Source organism: Miniopterus natalensis, chromosome 17, assembly GCF_054644295.1.
Source record: "Miniopterus natalensis isolate mMinNat1 chromosome 17, mMinNat1.hap1, whole genome shotgun sequence".
Classification (NCBI taxonomy): domain Eukaryota; kingdom Metazoa; phylum Chordata; class Mammalia; order Chiroptera; family Miniopteridae; genus Miniopterus; species Miniopterus natalensis.
This window is the reverse complement of record NC_142097.1, coordinates 2,823,855-2,848,354: the sequence shown is the minus strand read 5'-3', so window position 1 is coordinate 2,848,354 and position 24,500 is coordinate 2,823,855. Positions and strand designations below refer to the sequence as shown.

Sequence of the window (24,500 nt, the reverse complement as noted above, 5' to 3'; positions counted from 1 at the left end):
GCCTGGACGGTGGGGACAGCTCAGGATCCGCCTTGGGATAGAAGGTGGGGGCCAGGCTCGGGGTCCTCTGCAGGACAGATGTGGAGCCAGACTCTGGGTCTTCGACCGGACAGACGGTGGTGGCTGGCGCCGTTTTGGCAGTGTCTGCCTCTCAGTCATTATTTCTTTAGAAAGGTTCTCAATCCCTTGTTCTCTCTTTTCTCCTTCTGGTACTCCTATGATGCAAATGTTGTTACACTTGACGTTGTCCCAAAGTCCCTAAAACTAACCTCAATTTTTTAGATTCGTTTTTGTTTTTGCTGCTCTGATTGGGTGTTTTATGCTACCTTGCCTTCTAAATCACTAATTCAAACTTCTGTTTCATCTAACCTGCTATTGATTCCTTCTAATATATTCATTTCAGATATTATATTTTTCATTTCTGAATGATTTTTTATGGTTTCTAGATCCTTTTTTTGATGTCTTCTATCACTTTGTTGAAGTTCTCACTAAGTTTTTTGAGCATCCTTACAACCATTGATTTAAAACTCTGTGTCTGACAGATTGCTTGTCTCCACTTCATTTAGTTCTTTTTCTGGATATTTCTCCTGTTCTTTCATTTGGGGCATATTTGTTTCCCCATTTTGGCTGCCTCTCTGTGTTTTTTGCTGTATATTAGGTAGGACTACTATGTCTCTCAGTCTTGGTAGGGTGGCCTTAGGTCAGGGGTGGGGAACCTTTTTCCTGCCAAAGGCCATTTGGATATTTATAACATCATTCACAGGCCATACAAAATTATCAACTTAAAAATTAGCTATGAAAAAAGCTCCTGTATTTATTTAATTTTGAGACCCACCTGTGGTTGCCTTGGCAGAGCCAGACCAAATGATGTTCCTTATGTGTGTTACATGAGCCTTACTATTATAGTTGTATCAAATCCTTAAGATGACTGACTGTGAAGGTCTGCTCTGATTATAGTGAATGAGCTGCTGTATGGATGCTGACCACAAGAAGCAGGATTTGTCCCAGCAGGTTCTGGTACCTGACAAGATCTCCCTTTGGATATGCCCCTTGTGAAGCTAATTGGGTCCTGCTCTGATGTGGTTTGAAGCCTGCCACCGAGTGTATTGGTTCTGGGGCCTCTTGGGAGGGATCCAGTGCAGATCAATGTCAGATGTTGCCTGTGACAGGCCCTGGGCTCCCTGTTAAGAACTATAAGCAATCCATAGTTCATTGATACCTCTGCTGGGCCTGCGTGCATGTGGTAGGGGCCAAACTGGCTTGCTTCCACCAGTACCAAGCCTGGGGGAGGTTAGCAAAAGGCCCAGGGTACCCCGAGACCCACCTCCGCCTGCTGGCTGCCTCTTAGACTCACTCAATGAGCTTCTGGGGGTACACAAGTGGTATGAGATAAGTTCCAATAGAGCCACCAGGTAGGGGCTAGTGGTGTTCACTAGGCTGTTAATGATTCAAACTTGGCAGCAGTGCTGAGTCTGAGGGAACTCATCAAAAGTCTCAGGGTACACCAAGGATAGCTGCCACCTGCCTCAGGCCTGCAGACCTTTGAGACAGGGCGGGGACCTCAGGGAGCTGTTAGAGTGAGACCAGTAGAGTTCATCTGGCTACAACAAATTACAATTTGGCTGTGTGGAGGAAGGGCTCTACATAGGAATGGTGGCATGGTGGTGCTATTTGAGGTGTATGGGTTGCAGGGGAGAAGGGACCTTTTAGAGAGCCTTCCAAAAAGTTTGCACAGCTGGCCTAGGCTGACTACAGCCAGTAGACACCGCCACAGGGAGTGAGCTTGGCAAGGCAGGGACACATGGAATTGTGAGGGTGGAGTTAGTGCATCCTCCCAGGTTGACACAGCATGGAGTGGACTGTTGGACCCAGGAAAGACAATGTCTGTGGACAGTGTGGGAGAGGGAGTTAGCACGGGGACAATGGCAGTTGTCCCTCTAGCTTTCTCCTCAAAGCCACACAAATCAATCTTTCCCTATGATTCCAGTCCACTCTGAGCAGCTGTCCATCCCCTGGAGCCCACTGTAGTGCCATCAAAAAAGATTTTGTGTGTTAGTCCTTCAAGAGGGCACCTAGGTTTCTAGGAGCTTCTCATCTGTTCCTGGCATATGAAATCCCCGCTGATTTGCACAGCCAGATGTTCTGCAGCCTCCTCTTCCCAGCACTGGTACTCAAGGCTGGGGAGCCCACTGTGAGGCGGAGACCCATCACTCCTCAGGGGGATGTTTGCAGCTAAGATAGCTCTCCCAATTCTTAACCATGGCAGGTGGGTACAGGGCCAGCTCTTTTCGCATCTCCACCCTTCCTACCAGTCTTGATGTGGCTTCTTCTGTAAATCCTTGGTGATAAGACTTCTGTTCAGCTAGTCTTCAATTGGTTATTCAGGATGATTGTTCTATATATTATTTATTTGTAATCTCAGTTTGGTCCTGGGAGGAGATGAGTATAACTTCCTCCGACTCCTCCACCATCTTGGATCCTGCCTGAAGAGCATTTATTCTAAGAATTTCTCAGTCAGGTGCAACTCAGAAAGAGTTGGTCATCCCTGACTGTGATCACAGGTCAAGCATTTTTACCATGAACAAAGCTGATATCCAATTTCCATGGGTCTGACTCCTGGCTCTTGTTTCTTCACTGATTAAGAACTGTCTGCATTTGTGCTGGTAGGTGAGGAGAGAATGATGCTGACAATTATTTCCCCAAACTCCAGCCACCACCTTTGAACCTCTGCTCCCACCTTCCTCTGTGTGCAGGGAGGGTCTTCCCTAAACCCACAGAAAGTAGAGGAAGAAATGACTAAGTATAAAAGCAGCAATTAAAGAAACAGAAAATATTTTTTAGAATGGTCTTAAATATTAATAAATCGAAAAGCTGGTGTCTTGAAAGGCCTAGCAAGATAGAACCTCTGGCCAGCCTAACCAAGGAAGAAAAAAAAAGAAGGTAACCAAGTCAGAAACAAAATAGAAGACATAATTACATGTATGGATTTGTAAACCAGGCAAAACCAGTAATCCTCTAGGAAAACATAGATCACCAAAATTAACTTGAGAAACAATCAATCCCACAGAAATAGAGCAAAGAATAGAAAAAGGCATTTCACAAAAGGAAAACACTGCTAAACATATGAAAAGATGCTTAATCTATTTAGTATCCAACAAATATGAACTAAAGCAATAAGGCATTTTACAGTAAGATAATCTAAACTCATCATATGGACTAATATTTTTTAAATGTGTAACAGTGCTAGCAAAAATGTAGGAAATAGCCACTTTCATATACTTGTGTGTGTGGCTCTTAAAGGGCAGGTGGAGTGGAGACTGTAAAGGGGGGCAGATTTTAATCTCTCTATTTCTGTATTTAAACTTTTGTAAGAATGTGTTTTTGTATTATACCTGAAATTTTTAAAATGGAATTTCTAAGTCCGTATTCACTAGGACTAATACCATAATTGTTACTATATGTTTAAAATTGGAGAACAGAGTAACTTGAAATGAAGACATAGACTTAAAATAGTTTATGGATCTGAAACATAATAGGTAAGAAAGGAGAAATAGACAACTAAGCAGCAAAGTACTGACTGGCGTGAACAGAAGAAAACCACACATGTAAGAACATTAGCTACGCGAGGGCAAAACCCTGTGCTGTGCACTGCATATCTCCCTCCCTTGCTGAGCGTCCAGCACAGAGCACCTGGTAAATGTTTGTTGAATAAATGAAAGAAAAAATGGCACTTAAGTATAGCAAAGGTACCCTGGGAATTCAAGTTTCAAAATAAACAAGTGAAACAATTTTGTTCACATATATTTCACAACTGTGAAATGTAAAATTATTTTCACTAAAATACTGTCATTCTTAATGTAACTATTAAACTTAGACTTTATACTTACACTGGTCATTTTTCTGCAGCTAACCTTCAGTTAAAAGAAGATGGTTTTTCTTGCTTAGTCTATTACTATTTCCACAATAATTTTCATATTTGTGCACTGGTTCTTATATTTTTAAAAATTCACAGTTTTCATCTTCTATTTTCTAACATTATATCAGTTCTCAAAACTGATACGGCAAAGTGGTCCCGTGAAGTATAAGTCAGGTTGAGAGTAATATAAATACAACTTTTCACAATCATAAGGATCTCTTTTGAACAGGGCTAAAATGCAGGACGGAGTGATACGCAACACAGGCATTTAAAGAAGGGAAGGCAAGTAGGAAGTACAACAGCAAATATTCAATAATTGGAATTTATTGGGCCATTGATCCATTTGCTCCTAAGGCTAGAGTGCTTTATTGTTTTTTATAGTTTCCAAAATAGTGGCAGAAAAGCACGTGAGCCCCTCCTAGTACAGTGGCTTCTTTGGTAAACCAATCAAGTTCTTCCTCTAGGGAAAATAACATTTTCAGTGCAAAACTGATGCATTTCATCACCAAACAAATATCCCAAAACAAGTCCTGGCTTGGAGCTGGTTGGGGTGTCCGCCTGTACATCAAAAAGGTTGCACATTCAATTCCCAGTCAGGGCACACACCTAGGTTATGGGTTCAATCCTCAGTCAGGGCACGTACAGGAGGCAACCGATTGATGTTTCTCTCACATCGATACCCGCCCCCACCCACCAAGCCTCACTGGCCAGGCTCCCCTCCAGCTCTTTCTCTCTCCTGCTCCCTTCCTCTCTCTCTAAAATAAATAAAAATATATCTTTGGGTAAGGGTTAAAAAAAAAAAATACCAAACAACAAAGGCATCATTTAAAGTTGCACTGCTCAGAGATAAAACATGTACAGAACACACGCTAATGAAATATTTTTCAGAATAGCCCCCAAATTAATGATACATGTTTTGGTAAGAAAGAAAGCAGAACAAAATATTAGCGCAATTCCTCTATCAAATAACACTCTGAATATCAGGGAACCCCACTGGCATGCCATTTGAAAGAGGAACATGTGCAAGTCAGCAGATAATTTCAAGCTACCACTGAATGAAAACACTGTGCCGGGAATGAATCAGCACCTTTCACGTCTGAGGTTCATATTCAAGGGCCAAGACATGTAGTGGAGAAGGGGCCCAGGAATCTACATCGATGGAGGACCTGTTGTGTGTGCCCCAGGCAGAAAAAGAGCTGCTCCATAGAATAAAAGATGTTGCCAATCTCCACCACTGCTCTTTTTTTCAGAGAAGAGCTGACCATCTAAATAAATAACCTGATCTTCATTCAGTACTGAAAAAGGGATAAACATTCCAAATCAAACTACAGTCGTGGACAATCTGTCTTTTCAATGTGCAGCACGGACAGTGAGTACCAGGGTTTGCTTTGCACTCTAGAATATACCGGCTGTTAGGGGGAAAAGCACTCAGACAAATATTTAAAATGAGAAACAATATAAAACTATTTCTTCATGACATTGATAAGGCAGATAAAGACCATTTCTATGATCCCAGGTGACTTGCCTACATAATACATCTCAGTAATCAATATTTGGAGCAGCCTAAATTTTAGGCAAAATATCATGATTTTATTACTACAATATTAGAATACCTTGATATGATCAAAGTGCAATGTATGCAGCTAAGTCTCCATGAGTTTGACTCCCCAATAGCTCACAGTTTTCTTTAAAAATTAAACAAATTTTTCATATATTATTGCATATTTTAAAACTACACAGAAATGCCACAAAGCAATACAAACAACATTTGTGTGATGGCTGAACACAGGGATCAAACACCAAGTGGCTTTACCTGCACTGCTAAGGTGTTTACACTTGATAACTAACACCTAGTCAGTGAGGACAATTTAAGCAAAGAAATCAAATTCACATTGTAGAATGCCTTCTCCAGTGGCAGTGAGGAACACACAGTATGAGGGAGTAACACGGGAAGCAAGAAACCTTTTAGGAGGCCATTTAAACAATGCAGATGAGAGATAACAAACTAAGAGAATAACAGTGAAGTTCTGAAGAGGCTTAATCAACAGATACCTTGAAAATAACTGAACTTGACCACCAGCTGGATTTGGGGGAGTAAAGAGGAGCTTCATAATTTGGATACAATTTGCTGAGACTGGAAAAACAGAAGGTTTGCCATATGTATTGATTATCTATAGCTATATAACAAATTACCCACAAAATTTAGCAGCTTAAAACAACCAACATTTATTATCTCTCAGTTTCTGTGGGTCAGGAACCCAGGAGAAGTTTAGCGGGGCTGTTCTAGCTCAGGATCTGTGGTGAAGTGCCAGTCAAGACGTCAGCTGGGACTATATCATCTAAAGGCTTGACCGAGGCTGGAGTACTAAGGAATCCCTCACATGCCTGGCAAGTAAGTGCAGGTTGTCGGCAGATCTCAGTTCCTTTCCAAGTGAGCTTCCCTATAGGGTTGCTTAAATATCCTTCTATTGTGACACTGACTTCCCCCAGACCAAGCACCCAAGAAAGAGAAAACAAGGAGGAGTGAGGCCACGATGTCTTTAATGACCTAGAAGTCTCACACCATCACTCTGCCTTACTACACTCATTCGAAGGGAGTCACTCGTCACAGCCCACGTTCAAGAAAAGGGGAGCCCAGCCAGCGTGGCTCAGTGGCTGAGCATCGATCTGGAACCTAGGAGATCACAGTTCAATTCCTAGTCACAGCACATGCCCAGGTTGTGGGCTTGGTCCCCAGTAGGGGGTGTGCAGGAGGCAGCTGATTAGTGACTCTCTCTCATCACTGTCGTTTCTTTCTCTCTCTCTCCCCCTCTCCCTTCCTTTCTCTGAAATCAACAAAAACATATTTTTAAAAAGAAAGAAGAGGGGAGTTAAGCTCCACCTCTTGAAAGAAGTATAAAGAATATGTCAATGTATTTTTTAAATCATCACACCACATAAGTAGATAAAGAGTTCAATTCATCCTGAACCTGAAATGCCTGAGACATTCTGTTGAAGTGTCCAGCAGGCAGAAGAATATACCCCAAGATGGTCATTGCTGAATTTAGCAAAAACAAAGTCTATGGAATGATAGTTAAAAGCGGGGTCACAGAATTAAGGAGAAGATAAAAGGTAAAGGAAATAGAGTCAGGCAACTCCTAAAGACTTAGCCATGAAAGGAAGTGAACAGCAGTCAGAGCAGGGGATTCCAATGGACAAAGCTGACAAGGGTCTTAGTAGAATCTCTTACCCACTGACTTGGAACAAGGAGAGACCTCTTTACGTGAGAGAGAAAAAAGAAGAATGGGTGCTATTCAGTGTGGCCTTGTCTCCAGCGCAAACAGATATGCAACAAACTGTATGCTTTAGGAATACAGATACAACCCCCTTGAGAAACAGGTCTCTCTCTGTTTAGTGGTTTCTCGAGCCTTCCTGCCTTCTCATTGTATGCAAACCTGCTACATCTCCCTGGCCCGCAGCAGGTTTTGTCATTCTGACTTAGCTGCTTTCCAGTTCCCTAACTAATCCCCACTCCTCCCAGGCACAGCATTGGATCGGGCTGCCTACCTAAAAAGTGATGGCTTCAGCGTGGCCTCTGAACCTCTTCCGTGAAAAGTACCATCAGCAACCCCGACTGACTCGCCTTCTGGGCCCTGCCCTGCTCCCAGTCTGTGGCCTCGCAGGGCCCTGCCTAGATCCCTAGTATGGATGGAGTATTAAACACCTCTGAATCAGAGTCTGCCACATTTCTCAGTGTAGAACAGATGAAAATGTGCTAGTTCTGTTTCTATACCAGACCTCCATTTTGGTGTTGAGATTCTTTGACGAATTACCTTTCAGCTCTACTAAAATTCATTTTAATACAATGTTAAACACAAATGTAGTTTCCTTTCCATTATTTATGACCTTTACAAAAATTGACCAACAGTAGATATTAGACGGGCCAGGTACAGAAACCCGGGTACAGAGACACAGCAGGACAGGAAGCCCCAGATGCCTAGCAAGGGGCAGAACTGAGAAAACAACCTTGTCCCCAGGGTAACCTAGCCTCCCCTAGCATATCGCTGATCATGCAGTTTAGACCCCTGAGCTGTTTCCTCCCTAAAGATAACATCTAGGCCTCAGCTGTATTTCAGCTCCACGACCAGATAAGCAGCGAAACCAGGTAAATGGTGCCATGGCTGACTCAGGACCAGATACATTGACTAATGACTCCCCTGCCCTGGCACCCACAAATCAGTGGAGACCACAACCCTGAAAGAGCACACCTGGAAAGCTGATGAACAGTCTATTAGGACATTCCCCTGAGATCTCCCCTAAGATTCATGCCTGCAAGAAAGAGAGAAATGGGCTCAGGGCAAAGGACCCAGTACTCGCTCCCCACTCGGGGAGCACTCCAGCACCATCTCCATTCCTCCCAGGGGACTCCAGGAGACTTGCAACCAGGGGAGCAACGGACAGCAGCAGCTCATCCCAGGCTTACCCCCTGAACCTGTCTCCAAGGCCCCTTCTCTCTGACTTTTCAGTGAGCCAAAGCAGCCCAGCCTTGGTTCTCCTGTTGCTTCTTCTGTGCTCTTTTGTGTTTCACTGCCCCAAGTGTATTTTTGCTGCCATCATGAACCCAATACTCTTTGGCTCAGTGCTGTGTAGCCCTTCCCTTTGGATATCCCCCAGCCCCTTTCAATAAATTTAATTTTTCTTTATTCACCCGAATGAGCTGGCTATGTAGCCTGCAGGCACACCACCACCATCCAAGTTAACCTTTCAGTAGATGAACACTGTACTATGATAATTCATGAAAATAAATAAGCTGATACCAGCAAGTTCCCATTTTAACAGTTGCCATGGTGACAGTGAGCATGAAGGCTATTTAAAGGTATTTTCTTTGAAACATCTTATTAGGCACAGATATTAGAACTAATGAAATCATAGGGACATTTCTTATTTTTGAAATTTTAATGAAGGTGATTAGATCAGCAATATTTTAGCTACTATTTTAAACATTTTATATAAAAATATGTCTTTATTGATTTCAGTAAGAGGAAGGGAGAGGGGGAGAGAGAGATAGAAACATCAATGATGAGAGAGTCATTAATTGGCTGCCTTCTGCACGCCCCCTACCAGGGATTGGGCCTGCATCCTGGGCATGTGCCCTGATAAGGAATTGAACCTCGATCTCCTGGATCATATGTTGATGCTCAACCGCTGAGCCATGCTAGCCTGGCATAAGCATCATATTTTTAAATTTCTAGTAATTCTTATTTGTTCTATGCATATTCTTCTTTTAAAGTAGTACACCATTCTTCTTCATGAATGTAAAATTCTCTATCTTTTGGAGGATATTGGTTGTTGCTGTTTATTTCTTTCCTTTTTCTTCTGTTCCCTGCATTGTTTGTATTGATTCCCACATACTTCTTCTAATTGTTTTGCTTAAATTCTCTTCCATGCAGAGGTGGTACTTCAATATCAGGTGGCCTTTGGCTGTTAGTTCATAATTCAGAGGCAGTAATAGCTTATTGGAAGTTCTGGGTATAAAAATATGTCTTTATTGATTTCAGTAAGAGGAAGGGAGAGGGGGAGAGAGAGATACAAACATCAATGATGAAAGAGTCATTGATCAGCTGCCTCCTACACACCTCCTGCTGGGGATCGAGCCCGAAACCCGGGCATGTGCTCTGACGGGTAATTGAACCTCGATCTCCTGGATCATAGGTCAACCACTGAGCCACACAGGCTGGGCATAGCTACTATTTTAAAAGCAACTATTACAGGTCAAACACTTTTCTAGGGTTTTTCCCTTAAGTTGCCACATTTAATCCTCAAAAGCTGCTATGAGCTAGGTATTATTTTTCCCCTCAGGGCAGTTGAGGAAACTGGGGATCAGAGCGGTTATATAATTTGCTCCAGTTCACACAACTTGTGTGTAGAAAACCTGAGATCTGCCCAGGATCTTATCTAACTCTACAGTCCACACTTTTCCCGTTTTCCCACACTGCATCTCTAACAGATGGTAACATATGTTAAGTCTAGCAACATTGACCTCTTATTGTTCATGTAGGTAGCTAGATAATAAAAGAAAGGAAGCAAAGGAAGTTAGACATGATTGAACATAATCAACTGGGGAGCAGGAGCCTGTTTGCTTCACCAGGAAGCTATAGCTTCACACACCCTCCAGGGGGTCCCAGCACTGCCCCATCAAGGGAATTAACACCCCTCCCTTACCCCCTTCTGTACCGGATTGTCCAGTGAGGGCAAGGCGAGGTAAGCACATGCGCAACGAAAGTCAAAATGGTGCAGGGGGAGGTGCCTGACCATAGAGGCCTGGTAGTCTAACCTGAGAAAAGGATCATTGGCCAGGGGGTGGACCCATCAGAAGCTCAGGAAAGCTCGGGAAGTTGATTAGTTACTTTGAAAAAGCTCCTGGTTATAATCCCAGGAGACAAAGAAGAGCATCCTCTCTCTGTCTGTCTGTTTCTCTCTCTCTCTCTCTCTCTTCCCCCCCCCTCCCTTTTTCCCTCACCTGAGAGCATGCAACCATGTGGGTCTAGGCCACCTCGGGCCCATGGCAGCCACCCAAGCTCCAAAGGACTAAGTAATATGAAATAGAATCTCTGGACACTGGCCTTTATTTGGCCTTGTTGAAGACAAGGCTGAACTTTTTCTATGGTGGACAGATGGAGATGGGGCATTGGAAACCCAGGGCCAGCCTTCCCAAGTAAACCTTGCCACGCCACAACCCTGCGTGAGTCCTTGGAATGCTTTCCTTGGAATCCGTGGAAGAGCCTGATTTCCACCAATAACGTTACCAGATATTACCCAACGTCACTCACTATCATGCTGCTCTGCTTTATTTTCTCCATAGAAACTGATCACATCCTGAAATTTTCTGATTTATTGCCTATCTCCCCATTAGATTATAAACTCAAGGAGAGGAGGGTCCATATCTGTTTCCTTCCCCATTGATTATCAGTACGTAGAACATTATCTAGCACAGAATAGGTAATCAATAAATATTTGTTGAATTAACAAATAAGTGAAAAGTTTAAAAGAAGAAAAAGCACTAATGTGAATACTTATATAAATATACATTTTTTTAAAAAGTATTTGACAAGTTCAAGACAGAATTGAATTATGACTTTTAATAAGAAATGCCTAAGTGCTTATTTGGGACATACTGTGCTATATTTTTCCATGCACTAAAGCAGTTAGCAACTTGCAAAGTCAGAAAAACAAAGGTGTACTTCTGTAACTCTGTAATTCTGAAACTGTGCCTGGAAAAGTTCCTCTTGCCCTGGCCGGTCTGGCTCAGTTGGTTGGAGCATTGTCCACACACCCAAGGGTCACGGGTTAGATTCCCATTCAGGGCACATACCCAGGTTGCAGGTTCAATCTCCAGTCGGGATGCGTGTGGGAGGCAACCGATCAATGTTTCTCTCTCACATGGATGTTTTTTTTCTATCCCCCTTCCTGTCTCTCTAAACTCAATGAAAAAACATATCCTCGGGTAAAAATAAGAGAAAATAAAAAGTAATTTAAAAATTTGTTAAATTAAAACAAAAGTTCCTCTTTATGAGCTCATACGTACATTTACCTAAAAAACAGCACTAATTTTTTTCCTGGAGAATATCCAGGCCCAGTGACGAAAGGAGGGTGCTTACTAAAGTGAAACTATCGAGCCTGAGCCCAAATTAGTGTCCATAGAGTCCAGACCAACAGCAAAAGTCCCAATTTCTCTTCCAATCTGCATTCACTTCCTCTACCACTGGGGAGCCAGGGTAAGGGAATGTAGAATGACCAACCCAAAGTCTTTAGTTCTATCAGCAAAATCAATTCAAAGCAGGTAAGTAATTGTATCAAGTAACACTGGGCAGATTATGCCCAGGAGAATCATCCAGAACATTACTGTGAAGATATTACTAAAATATTCCAACATGACTCCTCTCCAAAACAGTATTATTACATTAGTATTTTTAAAATATATAATAAGGCTAGATTTTTTAAAGTTTTGATACCGGTACCTGAATAGACAAACAGATCAGCAACAGAACTGAAAAAGCAAGAATTAGGTCCAAACACATACAGTAATTTAATATATTGACAAAGCTGGTATTCCAAAGGAAAGGATGGGTGGATTCAATAAATGGTATGAGACGGCTGCACAGGCATCTGGAAGAAGCATAGCTGAGCACCCTGCTTTAATCCTTACACCAAAATGATTGGCAATTCCCAATACTTCAAAGGAAAAACTGAAATAATCAGCAGAAGAAAGCACAGGAGAATCTTTACAGTTGGAATGGGGAAGGTCTTTCTATTTATAATATGAAAGCTCAGGAGCTATTAAAGAAAAAAACAGCTACACAAAACACAGCAGAAACACGGTTAAAGAAACACCACTGAATGAACTGAGAAAAAAGAGTTTACTCATATATCCAGAGAAAGAGTTAATCTTTTTACACATCAAAGGATACCTACAAACCCAAGGAAAAAACCACCATTAACCAAAATAAAAATGTGCAAAGGTAATAAACAGTCCACAGGAAAGAGAAATGGCTCTTCAACATATAAGATGCTCAGCCTCACTTTTAATAAAGGAAATGCAAATTAAAACTATAAATATATTTTACCTACCAGCATGGCAAAAGTTTGAAGTTTGGTACATCACTGCCGTGTTGGAGAGAACGTGAGGAAATTCGCATTTTTGCTACTAGGATATATATTGATAACTTCTATGAAGGGCATTCTGAAATATGTTACACTTACAAATACATACATCCTTTGACAAAAGCGGTCCACTCCAGGAATGCTGTCTACAGGTCTGTTTTTTCCCTGGCTGGGAGCCGGGAACTAGGGCCACAGAGGTAGAAGAGAAACTTCTTTTTCCCGTGTCTCTTTCTGAACACGTTAAATTCCGTATATTGTCATTTCTTTTTCACAAAACGCTATTTTTAAGCTCTCTGTGGATTCCTACAAAAGGCATATCTCAGAAGATGGCGCGGAAAGCAAAGAAAGAAGCCCCCGCCCCTCCCAAAGCCAAAGCCAAAGCAAAGGCTTTGAAGGCAATGAAAGCAGTCCTGAAAGGCGTCCACAGCCATAAAAAAAGGAGATCCACAGGTCACCCACCTTCCGACGGCCGGAGACACCGAGGCTCCGAAGGCAGCCTAAACATCCTCGGGAGAGCGCACCCAGGAGGGACAAGCCTGACCACTGCGCCACCAAATCCCCCGGCTACCGAGTCAGCCATGAAGAAGACAGAAGACAACAACACACTCGTGTTCACTGTGGATGTGGAGGCCAGCAAGCACCAGATCCAACAGGCTGTGGAGAAGCTCCACGACATAGACGTGGCCAAGGTCCACACCCTGAGCAGGCCTGATGGAGAGCAGAAGGCGAGTGTTCGACTGGCTCCTGACTATGATGCTTTGGATGTTGCTAACAAAACTGGGATCACCTAAACTGAGTCCAGCTGGCTAATTCTAAATATAAAAATCTTACACTGTAAAAAAAAAAACAACAAAAAAACAGGCAAAGCTCCCCTTCAGCTGGAGTGGAAACAGGTAGGCAAAGGCGGCCGCGGCGGGCGGGGCGCAGAGCGCCTCCGGGCAGGGGTCACGGGGCAGGGTCACGGGGCAGGGGTCACGGGCAAAGCCCCCGGCCGAGGGTCCGGAGGCCCTCCCGGGGCTGCGGCCAGCTCCAGGTCTCCCCGCCAGGCGCGGAGCGGCGGCAAGGGCTAGCCCGCGAAGGGCCCCGCGCCCCTGAAGAAACGCACCGAGCACGAGCCGCGTGGAGAAGCTCGGAGACCGCCTGGTAAGCAGCGCGGGGAACAGCCCGACGGAGGGGCGCCGGGCGGGGGGCGCCGGGCGAGGGGCGCCGGGCGAGGAGAGGCGGCCCCGGAGAGCAGGGCGAAGCTCCGGCGCGGGAAAGGGGACAGGGACCAGCGCAGGGGTTCGCCGCCTGCCAAGAAACGCCCGCAGAGTGCCCCCAAAACGCGAGGCGTCCTGGCCAAGTGAAGCGGCGCCCGAGGAGGAACTGACCCGCAGGAGCGAAGCGGCCGCCGGTTCCCCCCGCGGGGAAGCGAGGCGGGCGACCCGCAGCCTCCCGCGTCTCCCCAGCCGCAGAGGCCTGGCGGCGGGCGAGCAGCGCCTGCAGTGCCGAGGGAGGCAGGTGCCGAGAACTCCACCGAGGTGGCCGGCACCTAGATTTACAGGCGGAAAAAAGCCAACTTAAAATATGAATTAAAAGATTACAGCACCCAAGAATCCTTTAGGAAAAGGCAGCCAGAATCCAGCCCGTTAGAAGTTAAACATAGCGCAGGCCGGGTGGCCCCGTGGGAGGGCGCGTACCCAGGGCGCAGGTCTGGTCCCTGGTCAGGCGCATGCGGGAAGCAACCGATCCGTGTTTCTCTCTCACACTGATGTTTCTCTCTCTCTCTTTCCCTTCCTCTCTCTCTAAAAAATCAATAAACATATCCTTGGGTAAAGACCAAAAAAAAAGTTAAAAATGGACTCATTAATGTAAAGTTCGCAGCATGAACCCACCCTGGTCGCATCCACCAACAGAGCTGGTGTGGTTCTCCTGCAATACGCCAACATCTTCGTCCACTGGCCACACTAGTCTACTCTGCACATGGCAGAGCGCGCACAGTAACACCTACGGCAGGCCTCCAGTGGCTTCCCATCTCACTCCCGGCGAACAGGTCTACATGGCACCCCATATGCGCTCCTTACCCCTGTGACCTCTCTCCCACCATGCCCTGGAGACCCCGCCTCCCTGCTGTCCTCCCACACATCGGACATGCTCCTCTTCGGGTTCTTTGCTCCGGCTGCTTCCTCCACCTGAAATGATTTAATTCCCTCCCCTACTCTAGGGCTTTGTTCAAATGTCACCTTCTCTGTGAGGCCTCCAATGACCACCCTATTTAAAATCCTAACCCATCCCCCGGCACCCTGGACCTCACTTACCCCATCCTGTTTTTCTCTCTTTAGGAGCCACTTGTTCCCTAACATAGTATTTTATTTACTCATTTGTTAGGTTCCTTTTTGCTTCCCCCTCTCGGACATACACTTCAGGGGACAGGGGCTTCTGTCTTCTCTTGTCTATCCCAAACATGCAGAGAAGCTGTGGTTCAGGATATTCATCATAAAAACGAATGAGCTAGCAGTAGCACTGCATCCAGTCAAGCACAGAATTCAATCTAACTAGAATTAAGTCTAAAATAACTTATGTTAACTATGGCTACAAAACAATACAATTTTAAGAAATCTGGGAAAAGCCTAACAATGTAAAAATAATATTAATTCAAAAATCCCCAAAGGGTTGCAAAAATTGGAGATTTAAGGGGTACAGGAAATGCCAGTTATTTTTTTCAGAAAGGCATGTCGAGATTTCTTCCTCAAGTTGAGAAATTAGAAAGATGTCTGAAGCACATTGTTTAAGGGTGTAAAGGTAACAGGGGAATCAAAAACAAACAAGCAAATCTTTCAATTAAGAGAGGGAGAGAGAGGAAAACCAGACCATGTAGTAGAAGATATAAATCCATATATAACTGAAAATGAGTGAGTACGAGTTATTTTGCTTCACCCTTTCCTGTGATCTCCAACCCAAACAACAATACTAATCACAGACAAGGAAGAAAAGCATCGTCTCAGATAAAGTAGGGAAACTGTCAGGTCCTAAACCACAGCTATGAACACATATGCCCAATTCTGCCAAGCATGGATAGAAATGGAGGAGCATGCTGAGAGTTGGGATGTGCCAACTTAGACATCCTGCAGGAAGCAGATGTCCCTGAAAGGTAGGGTCACCATCTCAAGGGCAACTCCAGTGCCACCATATCTGAGCAGTAGACCACAGTGGGAGGTGAGCAGGAGCAGCCCACAGGAGGCTTGATCCACCCTACACAATTATGGGGAAGGGAAGGGAGACTAAGGGAAAAACCATCACAACCAGCCATTATTACTGTCTAGGGCCCTATGATCATGCTCTATAAGAGCAACAGAAGGAAAGTATAATCAAATCTCCCACAAAAGTATAAGGAAAGCAGAATACTGAGCAGACTAATGTCCCTACAGACAATGGAGGCACACCAGAGAGACTACATATTGAAACTACATATTGTAAAAATTCACTGTGTGCCTGGAAGTCAACTCAGAATGGCCAACACTGAAACTCTGCTAGTGAAACTACTAGACTTTAAAGATAAAGGGGGGAAAAAACATTTTCAGCATCCAGGCAATATAACCAAGTCAGTTATAAAAGGAAAAAATCAATTTTTCATCAGACTTTGATAGCAGGCAGTAGAGTAACATATTGAAGATATCGAAGAAGAAAACAGAAGCCAAGGATTTTATAACCAACCAACAGACTCTCTCAAGTAAAAAGATCATAGATAAACTGTTTTGAACATGGGAAAATTGTTCCTGTGGACCCTTCCTGAGGAATCTCCCAGAGAATAAGCATTATCCAAGCAAAATGTCTGCAGAGACTTCACCATGAGGACTGGTAGTAAGCATTAAATGCATCTTTACCCAGAAAACCATGGCAAAATAATATAAGGGAAAGAGTAGGGTACGAAATGGTTATATATTTTTACAATGTAGATTCACTATAACTATTAAAAAGGACTAGATGAAAATCTAAAGCCACAGAGTGGGCAACACCTTTCAACACATGACATAAAATCCAGAGCCATAAAAAAGAGACTATTTGATTACATAAAAACTTAAAATGTTTATATGGCCTAAAACACCATAAATTCAAAAGACAAGCAACAAATCAAATAAAAATATGTGCAACAATGCTAGTATCACATTGAAATATAAAGAGTTCTTTTAATCAATAAGACAGTCCAGGTGAAAAATAAGAAAAGAAACAGAATACAAATGGTTATGAACATATCTGAGGAGAGTTTTGATCAAGATGGCAGAACAGGAAATTGGGATACTCAAAAACTCCCACAACCACACCAAAATTACAACTAAATTACAGAACAACCATCATTCAAAACTGCCTGAAATCTGGCTGAACAGAAGTCCTATAATTAAGGATTTAAAGAAGAAGCCACATTGAGACTGGTAGGAGGGTGGAGAGGAAAAACAGGCTGGTCCCACATCCACATGTGGCTGATAAAAATCAGGAAGAATATCTCAGCCATAGAGGTTCCCCCTGAGGAGTGAGGGGTCCCAACCCTACACCATGCCTCCCAGCCCAGGATTCTAGTGCCTGGAAGAGAAGTCCCCATAACTTCTGGCTGTGAAAACCAGTGATGATTGAGGCTGAGTGAGACAAAGGGCTCCTGGAGTTCCAGGTGTGCACCTTAAAGGAACTGGGCATGAACTTACTCATACCCACTTGCTCTGAACTCCAGCACTGGGGGAGCTGAATTTTCTGGCTTCAGGGCAAGGGCTGGAGGGGCAGCTTTCTCCCAGGCAGAAGTGCTGGCAGGAGCCATTGTTCCTTTTATGAGCCCTCCCACTGCAGGTGCTGGCTGGCACCATATGAGAGTCTCCATCAACCCGGCTAACACTGTTCTCCCCCTACCCTGGTGATTCCCTGAGGCCACACCCCATCCAACTTGCAGGCCCACCCAAACCATTTCCATAGGCTTTTCCATACAAACAGCCTCTCTTGGCTCATGTTTCAGCCTTTCCTAAAATCTCTCAAACAAGCAGCATCTGGCCTCTGCATACCCTGTACCTCTTGCTAAGTGGCCCCAGACCCAGCACTAGCAGTAATCACCCTCGGTTCACAGGTTAGCCTTTCCTGGGTACGTCAAAGCCCAGCACAAGTAGCAGCCATCTTCAGATGTCTCTGGAACTCATGCAGGTGGCCCCAGGCAGGGCAGAGCTGGCAGATGACCTTGTACCTCCTGGGAGGTCCCAGAGCCAGTGCATCCAGTGGATACAGCTTCAGACCAGGCAAGATTACAACCCAACCACTTCCACGAGTGACACACTCAAGGGGCAGATTATGTGAGCACCAAAACCCCACTGAAGCAAGTTCTGCTCCATGGGGTCGGCCCCTATACAGCAGCTCCTCCACTGTATTCCTACCAGTCCTCCTAGCCGATAAGTCTAGGGGTCATTCCTTCCCAGTAATGTGCCAACAGCAGTCAAGGCTCAACTACAACAGGATAGTGCACCAGACCACACAGTGGGCAGACCTGGAGCACCCAGGTCGAGTTATAAGGGAGGCTTCACCACTGAACCCTACAGGACACTTACTACATACATAAGGCCACTCTACCAAATCCAGGAAGCATAGAAGTTCTGCCTAATACGCAGAAACAAAAACAGGGAAGCAGCCAAAATGAGGAGACCAAAAACAAAAAACAAGAACCAAATGAAAGAACAAAACTCCAAAAAAACAACTAAATGAAATAAAGGCAAACAAACTACCAGATACAGAGTTCAAAACAATGGTTATAAGGATGCTCAAGAAACTTAGTGAGAACTTCAACAGCATAAAAAAGGACACAGATACCCATAAAAAAAGGACCAGTCAGAAATGAAGAATAATTTACAGGGAATCAACAGTGAAGATGAAGCAGATGATCAAATCAGTAATTTGGAACATAAGAAAGCAGTAAATATCCAATCAGAACAACAAAAAGAATCCAAAAAAAATGAGGATAGCATAAGGAACCAATGGGGTAACTTCAAGTGTACCAACATTCACATCATGGGGGTGACAGAAGGAGAAGAGAGAAAGAAATTAAAAACCTATTTGAAAAAATAATGATGGAAAGCTTCCCTACTCTGGTGAAGAAAGTAGACACACAAGTCCCAAACAAGATAAACCCAAAGAGGCCCACACCAAGACACATAATAATTATAATGTCAAAGGTTAAAGACAAAGAGAGAACCTTAAAAGCAGTAAGAGAAAAGCAGTTAGTTACCTACAAGGGAGCACCCATACGACTGTCAGCTGATTTCTCAACAGAAAATTTGCAGGCCAGAAGGAACTGGCATGAAATATTCAAAGGGATGAAAGGCAAGGACCAACACCCAAGATTACTCTACCCAGCAAAGCTATCATTTGGAATCAAAGGACAGATAAAGAGCTTCACAGACAAAAAACTTATACCAGATGAAATAGACTTTAAAACAAAGGCTATAATGAGACAAAGGACCCAGCAACAACACTTCTAGGTATTTGTCCGAAGAAACCCAAAACACTAACTTGAAAAGACATACATCCATATGTTCACTGCAGCATTATTTACAATAGCCAAGATATGGAAGCAACCTCAGTGTCCATCAATAAATGAATGGGTAAAGAAGTGGTGCATGTGTACAATGGAATATGACTCAGCCATAAGAAGAGAATGAAATCTTGCATCTTCCACAACATGGATGGACTTAGAGGGTATTGTGCTGAGTGAAATAAGTCAGAGAGAGAAAGACAAATGCCAGATGATTTCACTTATATGTGGAAGTTAAAAAACAAACAAACAAGCAGGACAGAAACAGACCCATAGATACAGAGAACATTTTGACAGTCGCCAGATGCAAGAGCGGTTGGGGGGCTGGGTGAAAAAGGTGAAGGGAGTAAGAAGTACAAATTAGTAGTTACAGAATAGTCATGAGGATGTAAAGGACAGCATAGAGAATATAGTCAATTATATTGTAATAACTATGTATGGAGTGGGATGGGTACTAGATTTATTGGGGTGATCACTTCATAAGTTATAGTAATGTCTAATAAGGGGGTTGCACTAATATATTATGCCAACTGTAACTTAAAAAATTTAAAAAGATACAAAATAATAATAATAATATTCTGATTAGTTCACATAGTGAAAGATGATTAATAGAATTACTGGGGTGGTCACATTATAAGGTATAAAAATGTCAAATCACTAGATTGTACACCTGAAACTAATATAATCAATATGAGATTTTATACCAACTATACTTAAATAAAAATTAAAAATAATTTTAAAATTTTTAATTAAAAAATATATGTGAAATATTACTCACACATTAATAATTTAAAAATACATCACTGAAATAATGATCTATGATATATTTGTTAGAATGGCAAACACTGATAATACCAAGTGTTGGCAGTGTAAAGAAAATATTTACTATTTATTGAAAACACATTATGTATAAGGAATTATTCTGGATGCTAGAGACAAAACATGAGTATCACAGAAACAATGTTGCTGTTCACACAGAACATATTTCTTAGGAGTTGAATAAGGAGCAGGAGGGAGATTTTCTAAATGAGTACATAATTATTTAAATGCAGTTCTGAGGTGCTATGGAGGAGAAGCACAGGGTGCTCTGAGAGTGTAGAAAAGGGAGGGCCTTACATGTTGGGAGGAGCATTCTCAGCCACCGTAAGGCGGTCAGCTCTTTAGGACAACATCTGGCAAAATCCTAAATATACACAACTTTCATCTCAGTGATTCTACACCTAGATAGAAATTCTACCAAAATACAGGACTGGGTAAATATAAACACACAATGATGTTTACTGAAGCATTGTTTATAACAGAAGAAAATGAGAAATAATCCAAATGTCCATCCACAGGACATTAACTAAATGAGGGCACATCCACAGAATTCAGCCACCAGTTTTCTTGTGTTTCAATAGCTAAGATACACACAGACACACACGGAATACCTCTAACTCTGCCAATGGTAGTGTAATAAAAGTTTTCTTCCTAATCATAAAAAAAACAATATATACACACCCTTGACTTGATAATTATGGTATTTAACATTTTAGTCTTCCTTTTAGGTTCTGCTCCTTCATTCAAAATGCAGGTTATAAATAAATCTACTTTACATATGCCTTCTGCCAATACCCACTTAAAGTAAATTGAAAAAACTATAACCTTACAGTCTCATTACCATTATAGTCTCAAAGCTAGATCAGCCCGAAACTACACTTTCATTTGGAACTCTTGTTAAAATGCCACACTATAACTCCTTTAAATAAAAACAAACCCTAGGATAGGGTGTTAGGCTTCCTCTGTTGCTACTTATAATGACTAAGTTCTGTGCTTACGATACCTCTTTCATTTAATTAGCACATATCAAAGGGTTTTATATGTTTTTCTCATTACATCTTAATTCAATTTGTTTAGAATACTGTCATACTCTTGTCTAGATAAAAATGAAAAAGAGAAACTGAGCAACTGACTTAAAGGTCATAAAGTAATACAGTAGGAGTGTCAGTAGCAAAAGAAAAACTCTAAGTCTCTTATGTAGAGGTTGAATACCAGTTGTACACTATTCACCTCTAGGGTAAGCTATAAAGCTTTGAAAGTCACTTTCAGCACTCATTCAAAGGGAGTCATGTCCCACTGCCTTACTATCGCCTGGCAAGACTGGTCTCACATCTTATTATAACCATGTTAGTATGTTGAAGCCAATAAAATGCTTGCCACTGAGCAAGAGAAACAAGTTCTGAAACATTTATTAATTTGCCCACAACTGATGAACATTTCCATGCAACTTCTTTCCAGATCCTTTACTATTCTCTCCAGTCAGAAAATTAGAAAAATACTTGAAATTAAATTAGGATAAATATGCAGTAGATTCTAACAAGTTAAGATGTACATAGTATGCCTTAGAGCAGGAGTAAGGAACCTTTTTTCTGCCAAGGACCATTTGGATATTTATAACCTCATTCACAGGCCATACAAAATTATCAACTTAAAAATTAGTTATAAAAACAACTCCTAGATTTATTGAATTTCAAGTCCCTCCTGAGGTTGCTTTGGCAGGACCAGACCAAATAATATGGCCTGCGTGCTGGACATTCCGCACCTCTGATCTATGGTGAATTGATTTTCAAAATGAGTGCCAAGACCATACAACAAAGAAATAAAAGTCTTTTCAACAAACAGTGCTGGGGCAAGCAGATAGATACATGCAAAAGATAAAGGTGGGTCTTACACCATATATGAAACTTAATTCAAAACTAATCAAAGATTTAAATGTAAGAACTAGAACTAAAACTCGTCGAAAAAAATATAGGGGTAAATCCTAAAAACCTTAGATTTGGTAAAGAATTCTTACCAAAAGCACAACAAAAACAAAGATAAACTGGACTACATCAAAATTAACAACTTTTCTGCTTAAAAGAACATCATCAAGAAAGTAAGAAGAAAACCTACGGAATGTGAGAAACTACTTGCAAATCATATACCTATAAGGGTTTATATCCAGATTATATAAACAAAATGAAGGATAAAAATCATAGGATCATATCAATATGCAGAAAAGCATCTGAAAAAATCCAACACCCATTTATGACTTGTTTTTTTCAATCTCAGCAAGGTGAGAATAGAGGGAACTACCTCAACATAATAGAGGCCATATATGACAAACCCACAGCCAGCATCACACTCAATGGGTAAAAACAAAGACTTTCCCTTAAGATTAGGAACAAGACAGGGATGTCTGCTCTCACCATTTTTATTCAATATAGTACTGGAAGTCCTAGCCACAGCCATGAGACAACGAAAAGAAACAAAAGGCACCCAAACTGGAAAGGAGGAAGTAAAACTGACATTATTTGCAGATGACATAATACTATATACACAGAACCCTAAAGATTCCACCAAAAAAGTACTACAACTGACAAATGAATTCAGTAAAGTAGCAAAATACAAAACTGATATTCAGAAATCAATTGCATTTGTATATCAATAATGAACTATTGGTATACAAGAAAGGGAAACTAAGAAAACAATTCCATTTATAGTTGCATCCAAAAAGCAACAACCTAGGAATAAATTTAACCCAGGAGGTAAAAGACCTGCACTCAGAAAATTATAAGACACTGAAGAAAGAAACTGAAGAAGATACAAATAAGTGGACTCACATACCATGTTCATGGATAGGAAGAATTAACACCATTAAAATGTCCATACTCCCGAAAGCAATCTACACATTCAACACAATTCCTATCAAAATATCAATAGCGTTTTTCACAGAACTAGAATAATCCAAAAATTTATATGAAACCACAAAAGATCGAGTAACCACAGCAATCTTTATTTTTTAGGGTTTTTTTCTTTATCTTATTTTTTTTCATCACAATTTATTCTCTCTATACCCTCTTCCACCTCGACCCACCCACTCCCCCACCCCGCAATCATCACACTGTTGTCCATGTCCATGAGCCCTCTCTCTCTTTTGTCTTTTTGCTGAATCATTCCACTCCCCCTCAAACACCCTTACCACAGCTGTCAGCCTGCTCTCTACCTATAAGTCTGTCTCTATTTTGCATGTTAGTTCAGTTTGTTCATTAAATTCCACATATGAATGAAATCATATGGTATGTAGAGTACAACATGGGAAATATAGTCAATAATATTGTAATTACTATGCATGGTGCCAGGTGGGTACTGAAAATATTAGTGGAAACAGTTTGTAAAGTACATGACTGTCTAACCACTATTCTGTACACCCAAGCCTAACACAAAGTAGTACTGAATGTAAACTGTAATTGAAAAATAAAATTTAAATTAAACAATAAAATACATCTTAGATTTTATGAAATAGCATTTATTAGGCACTCACTATGCACTGGAGACATACACTGTACAAAACAAATACCAAGCTCCCATAGAACTCATATATCCTTATAACTCCAGAGAACAAAGGGATGCCTCTCACTCTACCATCTTCATTTTTAACAATCAAAGTGATTAGCCTGGTTTGGGTGACATAATTACCCTTGGAAAAACCTTTGTGAACAAAGAGTACAGAGTTCTATGACTGTCTCAATCTGGATCATGGCCAATCCCTGTGTCCAAAATGAAGTCTATTTTCAAAAGAAGGGAGGAAGGAGCGTTGAACAGACAAAAATAACAGTTGTCTTAATGTCCTATAAGACTTGAGCACAGAGAAACATTGGGCAAGGTCCAATCAGGACAACAGAATTCAAGAGAGGTAGTTCAGTAGAGGGAATTTAACATGGGAACTAGTTACCAGGTTTTGGGAAGGGTTAAAAAGCCAGATAGGATGGTGAGCCACCTCAGAGATGAGCAAAAGTCCAGCATGCTTAAGACTGGAGGGATAAAAGGAGGAGGCGGTATTGCCAGAGGCCAGTGTCACTCTGCCAGAGCAGGAACCACTCCAGAAATGCTGTCCAATGCAGAAAACAGAGGAGAAATCCCCTGGTTTCTCACATCCTCTCACCTTCCAATCTCCCACTAGTGCCTCCCACAAGCCACCCTTAGCCAGCAGAAGTTGACAAAGGAGCCTGCAAAATGAATTTGGGAATCAGCTCCCTCTGACACAGAGAAGAACAAGAGAAGGTTAGGGAATGAGTCTGAGGGTGAAGAGGCAAATAACTTGCATGGTGTATAATTTATTTCTGAATCTCCAGTGTCTAATACCTGGCTAAATATAAGGAAATCAGCTGACAATTACAACTGAAATGCAAGAACAGAGATATGAATGGTGTCACTAAAGTAGAGAAAAGGGAATAGCACGTTCCACATACAGTACATAAGAAAGCATTCACAAAGGACATGATGAATGAAAAGTTATACAAAGTTGAACAAGGATTTGTCAGAGAAATTGAAAGGTGAGAAAGTTAGCCATGCAGGGAGATTGCACAAGCTGAAGTCAGGCCACAC

At 42.1% G+C, this 24,500-nt stretch overlaps 1 pseudogene; it reads left to right on the top strand.

Moving 5' to 3' along the window:
* Positions 1–12,882: 12,882 nt before the first annotated feature.
* On the top strand, positions 12,883–13,397 carry LOC148091175 (large ribosomal subunit protein uL23 pseudogene; annotated as a pseudogene).
* The last annotated feature ends 11,103 nt before the right edge of the window (positions 13,398–24,500 follow it).